This window comes from Coregonus clupeaformis, chromosome 18, assembly GCF_020615455.1.
Source record: "Coregonus clupeaformis isolate EN_2021a chromosome 18, ASM2061545v1, whole genome shotgun sequence".
NCBI classification, from domain to species: domain Eukaryota; kingdom Metazoa; phylum Chordata; class Actinopteri; order Salmoniformes; family Salmonidae; genus Coregonus; species Coregonus clupeaformis.
In genome coordinates, this window is record NC_059209.1 from 50505646 (window position 1) to 50523267 (window position 17622).

Below are 17622 nucleotides of genomic sequence, written 5' to 3' on the forward strand. Positions count from 1 at the left end.
ATTGTAATATTGACAAAAGCAGAGTAGAATCAGTGAAGATCTAATCTAGCCTAACTGCGCTATTGGCTGTTTTTGCAGAGTGGAGGTCTGAGGAGGTGAGAAGGCCCTGTACCAGTGATTAATTACACCCACACCGGGTGACAGCATTGGGATCTCTCAACGTGGTGCCTGCAACCGACAAGGAGGGAAACCCACCCTGGCTAATTGACCCGGCTTCTGTTAGGCCATCCATCACCAGTGGCCCAAGTGCCCCCGTAAGAAACACATTATTCAGGGGTAAGTTAGTTAACCAACTACCGCTCCACCTTTCATTAATGGTATTAGCTTTACGGACGTGCCTGGTTAGAAAGACTAGTGTCTTAGGTTGTTTGCCTAAACTAAAGAACTGTTGTGCGCCTAAATAAGTGCCAAAATTAGAATGCAGTGATATTATAAGTAGCCTAGGCTATGCCTATAAGCAAATGATAATAACATATCCCTTTTTGTAAAGCGCTCAACAATTTTTCATTGTGCAGTTCTATAGGCCTTACAGGCCCAATACGCAGGTGTGGAAGAGGGCCGGTTAGGCCTACCTTCATTATTAGCCACGATCTCTGATGGAATTCCTCAGCTTGAGTGAATGGAGTGTTCTTCAGAGAAGTGGCGACATTAGGTAGGCCACTACAGCTTCCTCTTGATGGACAGACAGCATTCTTTCAGATGTGAGGGTCGGTCATAAGCCACTGTCATTGTGTGTCGATGTGAATGAAGAGAAATAGCCATTTCGGTAGTGTAAACAGCGTGTTTGGATTCACTTAATGTAACATATAATTCAACATACAGTGCCTTGCAAAAGTATTCAGCCCCCTTGGCGTTTTCCTATTTTGTTGCATTACAACCTGTAATTTAAATGGATTTTTATTTGGATTTCATGTAATGGACATACACAAAATAGTCCAAATTGGTGAAGTGAAATGAAAAATATAACTTGTTTCAAAACATTCTAAAAATTAAATAACGGAAAAGTGGTGCGTGCATATGTATTCACCCCCTTTGCTATGAAGCCCCTAAATAAGATCTGGTGCAACTAATTACCTTCAGAAGTCACATAATTAGTTAAATAAAGTCCACCTGTCACATGATCTCAGTATATATACACCTGCCTAGGCATCCAAAAACAAGGAGGGACCACATCTGAAGGGGGATCAGAATTTAACACAACAGGATCATTTTGATCTGAATTAAGGGCTCTATTAAATCTGTATCGCTGAAGCGTTACAGATAGTGTGCTAGAAATGTAAAGGTAATTTCCGATTGAGACGACATATGCAGCGTTTACCGTGAATGCAGTCTCCGCTAACGCGGGAACATTGCCTTTAAATTTCCATCACGCTGTAACACGATACAGATTGAATAGAGCCCGAAATGTTTTTAAAAACTGGGCCCTGTGTTAAATGGATGAATGGTGGTTTATGTGAATCTCAGTGGTGAACACCTTTGTAGGCCTGTAGGTTACATGTATTTATAACCTTATATTAGGAAGCCTCATAAAACTATATTTAATTTCCCAATCAACATAAGATACTAAAGAGGTCCTACTGTGTTACAGTAAAGGCCTCAGGTCATACAATGAGACTGCAGCAGAGGCTTAGTTGCTTTGTACTTCTCAGTATTTTGGTTAATTGGAGTCATTCCCTCCCTGTCCTTAGTACACAATAGGCTACAGTTGGCACCAGTAGGGTACAGTAGGCAACAGTAGGGTACAGTAGGCTAGAGTAGTATACAGTAGTATACAGTAGGCTACAGTAGGGTACAGTAGACTATAGTAGTATACAGTAGTATACAGTAGGCTACAGTAGTATACAGTAGGCAACAGTAGTATAAAGTAGGCTACAGTAGGGACCAGTAGGCTACAGTAGTATACAGTAGGGTACAGTAGGCTACAGTAGTATACAGTAGGGTACAGTAGGCAACAGTAGGGTACAGTAGGCTACAGTAGTATACAGTAGGGTCAGTAGGGTACAGTAGACTATAGTTGGCTACAGTAGGCTACAGTAGTCTATAGTAGACTATAGTAGGCTACAGTAGGCTACAGTAGACTATAGTAGGCTACAGTAGACCATAGTAGGCTACAGGAGGCTACAGTAGACTATAGTAGGCTACAGTAGGCTACAGTAGGCTATAGTAGACTATAGTAGGCTACAGTAGGGTACAGTAGACTATAGTAGGCTACAGTAGGCAACAGTAGGGTACAGTAGACTATAGTAGGCTACAGTAGGCAACAGTAGGGTACAGTAGACTATAGTAGGCTACAGTAGGCAACAGTAGGGTACAGTAGGCTACAGTAGGCTCAAAGATCCCATCAGTGCAGTGTGGTGTGTGTCTGGGTGAGGACAGCAGATAGAAAGGAAGAGATGGAAGGGCCTGTGTCCTCTCTCCTTCACACCGGGTCTGGTCAGGGCCCACATGTGGTTTCGCTTTGCTCCTCAGGAAACGGAGGGACAGTCATCAAGAAGAAGGGAGAGGAGGAGTGAGATATACACTACCAGTCAAAAGTTTTAGAACACCTACTCATTCCAGGGTTTTTCTTTATTTTAACTATTTTCTACATTGTAGAATAATAGTGATGACATCAAAACTATGAAATAACACATATGGAATCATGTAGTAACCAAAAAAGTGTTAAACAAATCAAAATATATGTTATATTTGAGATTCTTCAAATAGCCACCCTTTGCCTTGATGACAGCTTTGCACACTCTTGGCATTCTCTCAACCAGCTTCATGAGGTAGTCACCTGGAATGCATTTCAATTAACTTGTTAAAAGTTAATTTGTGGAATTTCTTTCCATCTTAATGCGTTTGAGTCAATGAGTTGTGTTGTTTCAAGGTAGGGGTGGTATACAGAAGATAGCCCTATTTGGTAAAAGACCAAGTCCATATTATGGCAAGAACAGCTCAAATAAGCAAAGAGAAACGACAGTCCATCATTACTTTAAGACATGAAGATCAGTCAATACGGAACATGCAGTCGCAAAAGCCATCAAGCGCTATGATGAAACTGGCTCTCATGAGGACCGCCACAGGAATGGAAGACCCAGAGTTATCTCTGCTGCAGAGGATAAGTTCACTAGAGTTACCAGCCTCAGAAATTGCAGCCCAAATAAATGCTTCACAGAGTTCAAGTAACAGATACATCTCAACATCAACTGTTCAGAGGAGACTGTGTGAATCAGGACTTCATGGTCGAATTGCTGCAAAGAAACCACTACTAAAGGACCAATAAGAAGAAGAGACCTGCTTTGGCCAAGAAACACGAGCAATGGACATTAGACCGGTGGACATTTGTCCTTTGGTCTGGAGTCCAAATTGGAGACTTTTGGTTCCAACCGCCGTGTCTTTGTGAGACGTGGTGTGGGTGAATGGTTGATCTCTGCATGTGTATTTCCCACCGTAAAGCATGGAGGAAGAGGTGTTATGGTGTGGGGGTGCTTTGCTGGTGACACTGTCTATAATTTATTTAGAATTCAAGGCACACTTAACCAGCATGGCTACCACAGCATTCTGCAGCGATATGCCATCCCATCTGGTTTGGGCTTAGTGGGACTATAATTTGTTTTTCAACACACCTCCAGGCTGTGTAAGGGCTATTTTACGAAGAAGGAGAGTGATGGAGTGCTGCATCAGATGACCTGGGCTCCACAATCCCCCGACCTCAACCAAATTGAGATGGTTTGGGACGTGTCGGACGGCAGAGTGAAGGAAAAGCAGCCAACAAATGCTCAGCATATGTGGGAACTCCTTCAAGACTGTTGGAAAAGCATTCCAGGTGAAGCTGGTTGAGAGATTGCCAAGAGTGTGTAAAGCTGTCATCAAGGCAAATGGTGGCTATTTGAAGAATCTCAAATATATTTTGATTTGTTTAACACTTTTTTGGTTTCTACATGATTCCATGTATTATTTCATAGTTTTGATGTCTTCACTATTACTCTACAATTTAGAAAATAGTAAAAATAAAGAAAAACCCTTGAATGAGTAGGTGTTCTAAAACTTTTGACCGGTAGTGTATATTAGAGAGGGAGAGCCGTGGGGAGAGACTGTGAGCAGGACAAATTATTTCTCATCCCCAATGGGTGACTCAGTCATACCAGAAACTCTCCCAAAATAACTGCCCCTTTCTCTCCCATGGAGAAAGCTGGCTCAGTGTTTACAGAGGTACACAGCGAGAACAGTTAGAATTGATACAGATAGGCCTACTTGTTGAATGAGATGATATGTCTTTGACTGTCTGCCTGCCTATCTGTCTGTCTGTCCGGCTGTAGCCTCCTTTGCTCTGTTTGTCAATATTTTATATGTTTAATAGTGGGCCTCCAATTACTGTATTTGATCTGTGTTGTGGACACACAGCAGATCTCTTCTGTAGCAACATATGGACAGCCGTCTGTCGCACAGGAGGTTGGTTGCACCTCAATTGGGGAGGACGGACTCGTGGTAATGGCTGGAGCGGAATGAGTGAAATGGTATAAAATATATACATCAAACACATGGTTTCCATGTGATTGATGCCATTCCATTTACTCCGTTCCAGCCATTATTATGAGTCGTCCTCCTCTCAGCACCCTCCACTGGTCTCTAGTGAGATGAGGGTGTAATGGTCTGCACAGTATGAAAAGTTAGACAGTGGCCCTGCGGTTGCTGCCTGATGATGTAGTTTTGGACTGTGCAAAGAAGCTCTAGGGTGCCACCTTCTGGTAAAATAAAATAAAATAAAATAGAATTTGTGTAGACCTTAGAGTGAAATACTTACTTACAAGCCCTTAACCAACAATGCAGTTTTAAGAAAAATAAGTGTTTAGTAAAAAATAGCTAAGTAAAAAATAAAAATTACAAATAATTAAAGAGCAGCAGTAAAATAAAATAACAGTAGGGAGGCTATATACAGGGGGCACAGGTAGTCAAGGTAATTGAGGTAATATGTACATGGTAATATGTACGTGCGTAGAGTTAAAGTGACTATGCATAGATAATAAACAGAGAGTAGCAGCAGCGTAAAATAGGGGGTGGGGTGAGGTGGGGTGGGGGGGACAATGCAAATAGTCTGGGTAGCCATGATTAGCTGTTCAGGAATCTTATGGCTTGTGGGTAGAAGCTGTTAAGAATACTTTTGGACCTAGACTTGGTGCTCTGGTAGAGCTTGCCGTGCGGTAGCAGAGAGAACAGCCTATGACTAGGGTGGCTGGAGTCTTTGACAATTTTTAGGGCCTTCCTCTGACACCTCCGGGTATAGAGGTCCTGGATGGCAGGAAGCTTGGCCCCAGTGATGTACTGGGCCGTACGCACTACCCTCTGTAGTGCATTGCAGTCGGAAGCCGAGCAGTTGCCATACCAGCCGGTGATGCAACCAGTCAGGATGCTCTCGATGGTGCAGCTGTAGAACTGTACCCATGCCAAATCTTTTCAGTCTCCTGAGAGGGAATAGGCTTTGTCGTGCCCTCTTCACGACTGTCTTGGTGTGTTTGGACAATGATAGTTTGTCAGTGGTGTGGACACCAAGGAACCTGAATCTCTCAACCTATTCCATTACAGCCTTGTCGATGAGAATGGGGGCGTGCTCAGTCCTCTTTTTTTTCCTGTAGTCCACAATCATCTCCTTTGTCTTGGTCACGTTGAGGGAGAGGTTGTTATCCTGGCACCACACGGCCAGGTCTCTGACCTCCTCCCTATAGGCTGTCTCATCGTTGTCGGTGATCAGACCTACCACTGTTGTGTTGTCGGCAAACTTAATGATGGTGTTGGAGTCGTGCCTGGCAATGCAGTCATGGATGAACAGGGAGTACAGGAGGGGACTGAGCACGCACCCCTGAGGGGCCCCCGTGTTGAGGATCAGCGTGGCAGATGTGTTGTTACCTACCCTTACCACCTGGGGGCGGCCCGTCAGGAAGTCCAGGATCCAGTTGCAGAGGGAGGTGTTTAGTCCCAGGGTCCTTAGCTTAGTAATGAGCTTTGAGGGCGCTATGGTGTTGAACGCTGAGCTGTAGTCAATGAATAGCATTCTCAAATAGGTGTTCCTCTTGTCCAGGTGGGAAAGGGCAGTGTGGAGTGTAATAGAGATTGCATAATCTGTGGATCTGTTGGAGCGGTATGCAAATTGGAGTGGGTCTAGGGTTTCTGGGATAATGGTGTTGATGTGAGCTATGACCAGCCTTTCAAAGCACTTCATGGCTATAGACGTGAGTGCTATGGGTCGGTAGTAATTTAGGCAGGTTATCTTAGTGTTCTTGGGCACAGGGACTATGGTGGTCTGTTTGAAACATGTTGGTATTGCAGACTCAGTCAGGGACATGTTGAAAATGTCAGTGAAGACACTTGCCAGTTGGTCAGCACATGCTCGGAGTACACGTCCTGGTAATCCGTCTGGCCCTGCGGCCTTGTGAATTTTTATTTTTTAAAATCTTTATTTTAACAGGGAAAAACAGACTGAGACCTGGATCTCTTTTACGGCTGTGCCCTGTGTAAACATGTTGACATGTACAGTTTTAGACATACAGACAAGAACATTTCAAACATACAAAACAAAAACACAATTCAACAGAAACAATCACAGACAACATCATATTGATCCTCCATAACATTTTTTAAATGGGCAAGGGACACCAGAGTGTCTAACTTAAGTTGGATCTGCAGTTTGTTCCATAAATAAGGTGCAAAGGAACTGAAGGCAGTCCTACCCAACTCTGTGGAGACCACAGAAGTCTCTAATGTAATCCACATCTGTGATCTGGTTTTAAAATTAGTATATCTAGTGGAAATTAATGATGATATATATGGAGGTAGTTTTAAAAGAAGTGCTTTATAAATAAATAAGAGAGCATGTTGCTCTCGCCTCACAGATAGAGAGGCTCAACCCACATGTTGATATAGGAAACAGTGATGAGTTTTGTAACTATCACCCGTGATAAACCTGAGTGCACAATGGTAAATAGCATCCAGTGGTTTTAATGTGTTTGCCGATGCATGCATATAGATAATATCACCATAATCTAAAACGGACATAAAAGTAGCCTGCACAATTTGTTTTCTATTTACGGAGGACAGACAAGCCCTGTTTCTGTAAAGGAGCCCTATCTTGAATTTGAGCTTTTTTCCCAATTCAGTAACATGTTTTTTAAAAGAAAGCCTATCATCTAACCATACCCCTAAGTATTTATATGCAGAGACCTGTTTGATTTGAGTACCATCCAAGCTAGTGATTACAAAAGTGTTTCTAATTGAGAGTTTAGACCTAGAAAAAAACATGACATTTGTTTTCTTAGCGTTTAAAACAAGTTTAAGCTGTAAAAGAGCCCCCTGTAGTATCCTAAAATCTGACTCCAACTGCATTAAAGCTTGGTCCGCTGTTGGAGCAATAGAGTACATCACTGTGTCATCTGCATATAAATGAATTTACAATATCTGACATCATCACCAATGTTGTTTATATAAAGTGAGAACAATAGTGGGCTAATTATTGAACCCTGAGGGACCCCTTTAAGTAACTGTAAGGGGTCAGACTTGACCCCGTTGACCATGACGGCCTGAGTTCTATCTTTAAGATAGTAATAAAACCATCAACAGGCATCAGTGCCCAGTCCTATAGATGACAGCTTACTCAAAAGGATAGCATGGTCTACAGTGTCAAAAGCTTTTGACAAATCTACAAACAACGCAGCACAGTGCTTTCTATCATCTAAGGCATTTGCAATATAATTTACAACAAGCATAGTGGCCGATGTGGTACTGTATTTAGATCTAAAACCAGATTGATTGTTGCTAAAAATACTGTTAACAGAAAGAAAAGATTGTAACTGTTTGTTGACTATAGATTCTAGGATCTTTGCCAGACAAGGGAGCCTAGAGATGGGTCGATAGTTATCCAAATCACTACTGTCACCTCCCTTATGTAATGGCAGAACAAAAGCTACTTTCCACACCTTAGGGATATTTCCTGTGCTTAATGTTAGATTTAAAATGTGTGTCACTGAACCAGCAATGATAGGTGCAGCACACTTAAGTAAGGATTTCTTAGTATCAATGGCACACAGGGCAGCTAGAACCTCTGCTTCAGTTATTTTCTGGAAACTAAAAACAGGGTTACCATTTTTCAGAGTAACGGTTGAAAAGCAAGACGAAAAATCAACTAACTGGCCAGTACCACAATGGCCACTTTTCTTTTCAAATAAAAAAACAGCAGAGATGAAATGCTTATTAAAAGCATCACAAATATCATTTTTTTCACTTAGAATACAGGAGTCTGAGATAATTTGCTTAGGAAGAGAAACAGCAGAATTCCCCGGTTTCAGTGAATTAACGGTTTTCCAGAATTTTCCCAATTCTTTTGCAGAAAAAGACCTGACAATTCAGGAGAGAACCAAGAACTGGTTCGGTTTCTTACTCTGTGATTCTTAAGCGGGGCATGTTTATCAGACATAGAGGTAACAGAAAGCAGCAAGTGGATAAAAGCTCAGAGTGATATAAGTCAAGGATAAAAGCTTGCTGTGCAGGTAGCTTAGTGGTTAAGAGCGTTGTGCCAGTAACCGAAAGGTTGCTGGTTCTAATCCCCTGGCCGACTAGGTGAAAAATCTGTCGATGTACTCTTGAGCAAGGTACTTAACCCTAATTGCTCATGTAAGTCGCTCTGGATAAGAGCGTCTGTAAAATGTAAATGTTTATAATTTCTCTTAGAGATTATACAGGGATCAGAGTGTTTCAGCCTGGTATCTCTAATACAAGCAATAGAGCAGTGGTCACTGATATCATTTGAAAAAACCCCACTGGCTGTGTATTTATGGGGGTATTTGTTAGAATAATGTCTAGTAGAGTAGATTTTACTGGATTCTTAAAGTTGGGACGGGTTGGTTTAGTTATCAGCTGAGTTAGATTTAGCTCAGTACAAATATCTTTTAATTTATCGGATACTGGTGAAAGCCAATCCAGGTTAAAATCTCCCAAAATCAGTAATTCAGAGTTTGCATAATTAGACAGTATATCAGATAATTTGCATAGAGTACAAGGAGGAGCTGAGGGGGGCGATATACCCCTGCTAGAGTTAAATGAGCATTATTACCAAGTACCACATTTAAAACTAGACATTCATATTGCTTTGGGACAGAGGTTGATATGGACACAGAAACATTTAAGCAGCATTTTACATAAATCGCGATACCATCACCTCTACCAACTCTATCAGCTCTATAAATATTGTACCCAATCAACTGAACATCTGAATCAGGCACAGAATCACACAGCCATGATTCAGATACAATCAGTACTTCAACATTTGATTGTGAGACCAACATTTCAATAAAGTCCAACTTTTGGATCAGGCTTCTAGCATTCAAATGAATTATTCCAATGCCATTGCTACGGGAATTCATATCAGATGGAGTATCCAAGGTAGCACCTGAAGCTGCACTGATTGAGCAATAAACCATTTCCGAGCTATTGACAGAGCTCAATTTTATGGGGACAAGATTACTACTAACAATACCTCTCTGCATGTAAGTAGTATTCGCAATACGGTGATTGGACAATAATCTAGGAATTGCAGAAAGGTTGTTAGCTGAAGTTTGTTCCATATTTGCAATTGAGGGACTAATTAATGAAACTGGGAGAGGAGCATTGAACATAGTCTGATAGGGGAGCGTACAATCCCAAAAGTCAAACCCCGAAAATACACGTCAGGTATCAAAGGCTCTACATGAGGCAAGAGTAAGAGAGATGTTGGTGGAGAGGATGCTGGAGCCATACCTGTTAAGATGTAAATTGTCCCGAAGAAATAGACCTGGTTGGTCTGTAAAAGCTGCAAAGTTATCCACAAAAGGAATTCCCATCGTGCAGCAGTACAGTGGGGAAAAAAAGTATTTAGTCAGCCACCAATTGTGCAAGTTCTCCCACTTAAAAAGATGAGAGAGGCCTGTAATTTTCATCATAGGTACACGTCAACTATGACAGACAAATTGAGAAGAAAAAATCCAGAAAATCACATTGTAGGATTTTTAATGAATTTATTTGCAAATTATGGTGGAAAATAAGTATTTGGTCACCTACAAACAAGCAGGATTTCTGGCTCTCACAGACCTGTAACTTCTTCTTTAAGAGGCTCCTCTGTCCTCCACTCGTTACCTGAATTAATGGCACCTGTTTGAACTTGTTATCAGTATAAAAGACACCTGTCCACAACCTCAAACAGTCACACTCCAAACTCCACTATGGCCAAGACCAAAAAGCTGTCAAAGGACACCAGAAACAAAATTGTAGACCTGCACCAGGCTGGGGAAGACTGAATCTGCAATAGGTAAGCAGCTTGGTTTGAAGAAATCAACTGTGGGAGCAATTATTAGGAAATGGAAGACATACAAGACCACTGATAATCTCCCTCGATCTGGGGCTCCACGCAAGATCTCACCCCATGGGGTCAAAATGATCACAAGAACGGTGAGCAAAAATCCCAGAACCACACGGGGGGACCTAGTGAATGACCTGCAGAGAGCTGGGACCAAAGTAACAAAGCCTACCATCAGTAACACACTACGCCGCCAGGGACTTAAATCCTGCAGTGCCAGACGTGTCCCCCTGCTTAAGCCAGTACATGTCCAGGCCCGTCTGAAGTTTGCTAGAGTGCATTTGGATGATCCAGAAGAGGATTGGGAGAATGTCATATGGTCAGATGAACCCAAAATATAACTTTTTGGTAAAAACTAAACTCGTCGTGTTTGGAGGACAAAGAATGCTGAGTTGCATCCAAAGAACACCATACCTACTGTGAAGCATGGGGGTGGAAACATCATGCTTTGGGGCTGTTTTTCTGCAAAGGGACCAGGACGACTGATCCGTGTAAAGGAAAGAATGAATGGCGCCATGTATCGTGAGATTTTGAGTGAAAACCTCCTTCCATCAGCAAGGGCATTGAAGATGAAACGTGGCTGGGTCTTTCAGCATGACAATGATCCCAAACACACCCCCCGGGCAACGAAGGAGTGGCTTCGTAAGAAGCATTTCAAGGTCCTGGAGTGGCCTAGCCAGTCTCCAGATCTCAACCCCATAGAAAATCTTTGGAGGGAGTTGAAAGTCCGTGTTGCCCAGCGACAGCCCCAAAACATCACTGCTCTAGAGGAGATCTGCATGGAGGAATGGGCCAAAATACCAGCAACAGTGTGTGAAAACCTTGTGAAGACTTACAGAAAACGTTTGACCTGTGTCATTGCCAACAAAAGGGTATATAACAAAGTATTTAGAAACTTTTGTTATTGACCAAATACTTATTTTCCACCATAATTTGCAAATAAATTCATTAAAAATCCTACAATGTGATTTTCTGGAATTTTTTTTCTCATTTTGTCTGTCATAGTTGACGTGTACCTATGATGAAAATTACAGGCCTCTCATCTTTTTAAGTGGGAGAACTTGCACAATTGGTGGCTGACTAAATACTTTTTTCCCCCACTGTATCCCTTAAGGCAGGTGTATAATTGGCGTATACGACTATAAACCATATCCGTGTAGCGTGGGGATGGAAAAGGACCGGAAACAACACACTGCTTCCCAGATTCCAGCAGCGTATTTATCAATGTTTTAAAATCGTCTCTCAATTTCTCTGACTGCTGGAGTTTAATGTCATTTGACCCAACATGGACAATGACAGTTGAAGAGGCGGAGTGCTTGCTAATAAGTAGCGGTAGCATGGAATTTAGGTCAGGGATCCTAGCGCCAGGGTAGCAGAAAGTCTCAGCTTTCCGGATTGAAACGTTTCGGACCATGGATGAACCCACCACGAGAACGGAAGGACTACAGATTGGTTTATTGGGTAAATGACGGGGCCTCTCCCAGGTGATCTGCCTCCTAGCAGGTTGAGGGGGGCTAGCAGCTGAGACTGACGACCTAGCGGTAGGCAAGGAGCGCAGATGAGTGTGCTTGGGCACTTCCACCTGAGAGTGAGACGGCAGCAGTAGAGATGTAGCGGAGGGGCCCTGTACAGTATGATTGGAATGCACTTCCAGGTCTTCCAGGACCTTGAATCTCCTCCCCAATTGTAGCACTTCCGAAACATTTGATGGATTCCGTTTCCTGGAGTGCTTTACTCCCCGGACAGCAATCCAGGCATCCTGAGGCGGAGCAGAAGGGGTGGAACAGACCGGGCCCTTCGGTTTAGCTCCTAGCCTGGGCCATGGCTCATTTAAGGGAACCGAATGGAGTTTCTCAGTTACAGGCTCCCCAGAAGTGGAGGTGCCGAGCCAGGGGCAGGTGACGTCGTAGATTTTGGAGGTGGTTTGTGCAACCATGGAGTCCAGGAGTTCTTCGTCCTCCTTGATCTGGCGCAAGACAGATACTCTCCCCTCCAGCTCAGCGACTCTCTGGCTCAGGTACTGGCAGGTGGTACATCCAGGGGTGAGCGAAGCCATGAGAGACATCCAACTTTCAGCTTGCTCCTCTCTGTAGGTCGTCTCATCGTTGTTGGTAACCAGGAATCTGGGACACAAACTTGCGGTCCCAGCCGTAAAGGCTGACCGCGTCGCGGAATCAGTAGCAATGCAAACTTTAGCTATGATTTAAAAACGATTTCATAAAAACAACAAACCGAGTGTAGGCAGTACACGGTTCTGTTGCACACTCCGATGACGTCTGTTGCGTGATGACGTGTTGAATGAAGAACTCTCACATGTTGACCTGCTTAAAAGTCTTACTCACATCGGCTACGGAGAGCGTGATCACATAGTCATCCGAAACAGCTGATGCTCTCATGCATGCTTCAGTGTTGCTTGCCTCGAAGTGAGCATAGAAGTGATTTAGCTCGTCTGGTAGGCTCGTGTCACTGGGCAGCTCGTGGCTGTGCTTCCCTTTGTAGTCTGTAATAGTTTGCAAGCCCTGCCACATCCGACGAGCGTCGGAGCCGGTGTAGTATGATTCAATCTTATTCCTGTATTGACTCTTTGCCTGTTTGATGGTTCGTCGGAGGGCATAGTGGGATTTCTCATAAGCGTCCGGGTTAGAGTCCCGCTCCTTGAAATGGGCAGCTCTACCCTTTAGCTCAGTGCCTGTAATCCATGGCTTCTGGTTGGGGTATGTACGTACGGTCACTGTGGGGACGACGTCATGGATGCACTTATTGATGAAGCTAGTGACTGATGTGGTGTACTCCTCAATGCCATCGGAAGAATCCCGGAACATATTCCAGTCTGTGCTAGCCAAACAGTCCTGTAGCTTAGCATCTGCGTCATCTGACCACTTCCTTATTAACCGAGTCACTGGTGCTTCCTGCTTTAGTTTTTGCTTATAAGCAGGAATCAGGAGGATAGAATTATGGTCAGATTTGCTAAATGGAGGGCAAGGGAGAGCTTTGTACATGTCTCTGTGTGTGGAGTAAAGGTGGTCTAGAGTTTTTTTTCCTCTGGTTGCACATTTAACATGCTGGTAGGAATTAGGTAGAACGGATTTAAGTTTCCCTGCATTAAAGTCCCCGGCTAATAGGAGCGCTGCCTCTGGATGAACGTTTTCCTGTTTGCTTATGGCCTTATACAGCTCATTGAGTGCAGTCTTAGTGCCAGCATCGGTTTGTGGTGGTAAATAGACAGCTACGAAAAATATAGAAGAAAAATGTATTTATTTCAACTCTTTTATTGGTCTCTAGTCAAAGATATAGTAACGATTTGGTCAGTGTCCATCTGTGCGTGTGTGCGTGTGTGCTCAGTTCCACAGTCAGTGCATCTATCTCTGTGGGGTAACAACATTGTGACAACAGTCACAAACAACCAGTGCATCACCACTCCACCCAGTGCATCACCACTCCACCCAGTGCATCACCACTCCACCCAGTGCATCACCACTCCACCCAGTGCACCACTGAATAGCAACATGCATAAATATGCAGCAGGATATCTAATCAAATAAATCCATAAATTAACAGAGTTGCTGGTATTTCTTATTTTGCATTAATTACATAGTCATTACCTTATCAATTAGAGAAATCAGAGATCATGTAATTAAGATTTAACCAGGAGCACCTGCTACCTCTGTGTTGTTTACGTGTGTGTGTGTTCCAGTCCTAATCTCATCTCAGGTCTTTGACAGGACTCTCCCTCATCAATCTCAGCTGTCGGAATGAAACTTTTTTGTTGTTTTGCTGTTGTCTTTCAGTGGGGGAGGGGGAGGGGGGGGCAGGCTGAGAGAGGCAGGCTGACCCATCTTAAGGAACAAATTGGGCTAGAGTGAGAACATGGGGCATCAGGCTGTATTTTGTGTTTGTGTTTGTGTTGTTAATAGTGTTATAACGGCTCGGATAACACATGTCAAAAAAAAATCTCTCTCTTACTGGTCACAGTAAATTTCCTGTTGAGGGCTTGCTTGAAACTTTACCACATATTCTTTATGTCCATATAGATTGCTTACAAATATATGGGTATCTGGATAGATGAAAAGCTGTCTTTTAAAAAGCATATTGATGAGTTAGTTAAGAAGCTGAATAAAAAAGGGCTTCTTCTATAGAAATACAGTGCCTTGCAAAATTATTCATCCCCCTTGGCGTTTTTCCTATTTTGTTGCATTACAACCTGTAATTTAAATGGATTTTTATTTGGATTTCATGTAATGGACATACACAAAATAGTCAAAATTGGTGAAGTCAAATGAAAAAAATTACTTAATGGAAAAGTGGTGTGTGCATATGTATTCACCACCTTTGCTATGAAGCCCCTAAATAAGATCTGGTGCAACCAATTACCTTCAGAAGTCACATAATTAGTTAAATAAAGTCCACCTGTCACATGATCTCAGTATATATACACCTGTTCTGAAAGGCCCCAGAGTCTGCAACACCTCTAAGCAAGGGGCACCACCAAGCAAGCGGCACCATGAAGACCAAGGAGCTCTCCAAACAGGTCAGGGACAAAGTTGTGGAGAAGTACAGATCAGGGTTGGGTTATAAAAAAATATCAGAAACATTGAACTTCCCACGGAGTACCATTAAATCCATTATTAAAAAATGGAAAGAAAATGGCACCACAACAAACCTGCCAAGAGAAGGCCGCCCACCAAAACTCACAGACCAGGCAAGGAGGGCATTAATCAGAGAGGCAACAAAGTGACCAAAGATAACCCTGAAGGAGCTGCACAGCTCCACAGCGGAGATTGGAGTATCTGTCCATAGGACCACTTTAAGCTGTACACTCCACAGAGCTGGGCTTTATGGAAGAGTGGCCATAAAAAAGCCATTGCTTAAAGAAAAAAAGTAAGCAAACACGTTTGGTGTTTGCCAAAAGGCGTGTGGGAGACTCCCCAAACATATGGAAGAAGGTACTCTGTCAGATGAGACTAAAATTGAGCTTTTTGGCCATCAAGGAAAGCGCTATGTCTGGCGCAAACCCAACACCTCTCATCACCCCGAGAACACCATCACAGTGAAGCATGGGTGTGGCAGCATCATGCTGTGGGGATGTTTTTCCATCGGCAGGGACTGGGAAGCTGATCAGAATTGAAGGAATGATGGATGGCGCTAAATTAAGGGAAATTCTTGAGGGAAACCTGTTTCAGTCTTCCAGAGAAGACTGGGTTTGCACAACCCAATAATTTCTGCACAAACTGTCAGAAACCGTCTTGGGGAAGCTCATCTGCGTGCTCGTCGTCCTCACCAGGGTCTTGACCTGACTGCAGTTTGGCATCATAACCGACTTCAGTGGGCAAATGCTCACCTTCGATAGCCACTGGCATGCTGGAGAAGTGTGCTCTTCATGGATGAATCCCGGTTTCAACTGTACTGGGCAGATGGCAGACAGCGTGTATGGCGTCGTGTGGGCAAGCGGTTTGCTGATGTCAACATTGTGAAAAGAGTGCTGCATGGTGGTGGTGGGGTTATGGTATAGGCAGGCATAAGCTACGGTCAATGAACACAATTACATTTTATCTATGGCAATTTGAATACACAGAGATACCGTGACGAGATCCTGAGGCTCATTTTCGTGCCATTCATTCGCTGCCATCACTTCATGTTTCAGAACAATAATGCATGGCCCCATGTCTCAAGGATCTGTACACAATTCCTGGAAGCTGAAAATGTCCCAGTTCTTCCATGGCCTGTGTTACGGATACAGGTATCCTGTATGTGTTTTTGTGTTTTTCCTCTCCTTCTGCCCTAATCACAGGTGTCCTTGGTGTTCCTGATTGGAGGTTGTTGGTGTGTCCCACCTGTCAGTAATCTGCTGATTGCTGAGGTGGACCAATCAGTGGACATTTCCCCTGATTGCACCACCTGTTTCTGTTTTCTTACCCAATCATATCACACATTCCCTTGTGTTAAAAGCTAGTCAGTTGTGTTTGCTGACAGAGACTCTTTTTGTATGTGAGTATGTATACGGTGGTGTCTTGTTTTTGTGTACTCACTCGTTAACTGTTTAGTCCGTATGGTACCTATATTGGTTGTTTGTGCTTGGGAAAAGGGGGATTTAGCAAGTCGCCCTTGGGCATACACTACCCGTAGGAAAACCTTGTCTAAACACACTAGTTAGACCTGAGCGGACCACCCACTGTATTTTTGTATGGTTAGCAGTAAACGTAGTAGTTCTTGAGGCAGGTAAGATCAGTTTAGGGGTTTTTGACTTTATTGTTTCATTCCTTGGGTCCAGCTCAGCCCCTTTTCCCCAAACCATTTACTGTGTGTTTTATAATAAACATTTTGTGTTTGACGGTAGCATTTGGTTGTTGGCGTATTTTGTTCTCACTGTTCCTTGGCAATAGCCTAATTTGCATGAGTTATGTTACGGGCCTCTTTTCCATCCACCCTAGACTTTTAAAGCCACAGGGTTCGTAACATAACGCGGGGGCTCGTCTGGGATCTATCTCAATGATACCCATACCACTCATGCAAATTGGTTTAGTGTCTGGTTCAGTGTTGAACTTGTCAGCTGTGACTATCTGGTTTTGTGTTCAGTATTCGTCGGCTCGTGTTGCTAGCTTAAGATGGCTACTTTTGATTTGGATGTCTTTTTGGAAAACCCTACGTGGGAGGTTTTTGATAATTGCCGTAGAGTGGATCTACAGGCTTTGGCTGACCACTTTTCTGTACCCATAACAAGGGTTTTAGTGAAAGCAGAAGTTAGGAAAGTGGTGTTAGAGATATTATTGAACTAGCGAGTGCTTGCGTTACCGCCGCCTGCTGCTCCTGTAGGGGATGTGACTGCTGCTCCTGTAAGCCCGTCGGTGTCTGAGGACGAGAGCGAGGCTAAGGCTCCAGCCACATTGCCCCGTTTTGACCCACTGTCCGACAGTGATGCCAGGATGGAGGTTGACTCCTATTTCAGTGTTTTTGAGTGTATAGCGGTAGCATTGAAATGGCCCGAAGAGGTATGGTGCCTATTACTTCAGTGTAAATTAACAGGTAAAGCCCGAGGTTCTGTCAGCGCTACCTCTTGAAGACAGCTTGAATTATGACGTGGTCAAAGCTACTGTTCTTCGTGCCTATGAGCTGGTTCCTGAGACATATCGACAGAGATTTAGGTCTCATAAAAAGTATTTTACTCAGACTTATGTGGAGTTTGCTAGAGACAAAGGAAATCTGTTTGACAAATGGCACACTGCTAGTAAGGTAACTGATTTTAACTCTCTATGGGAGTTAATCTT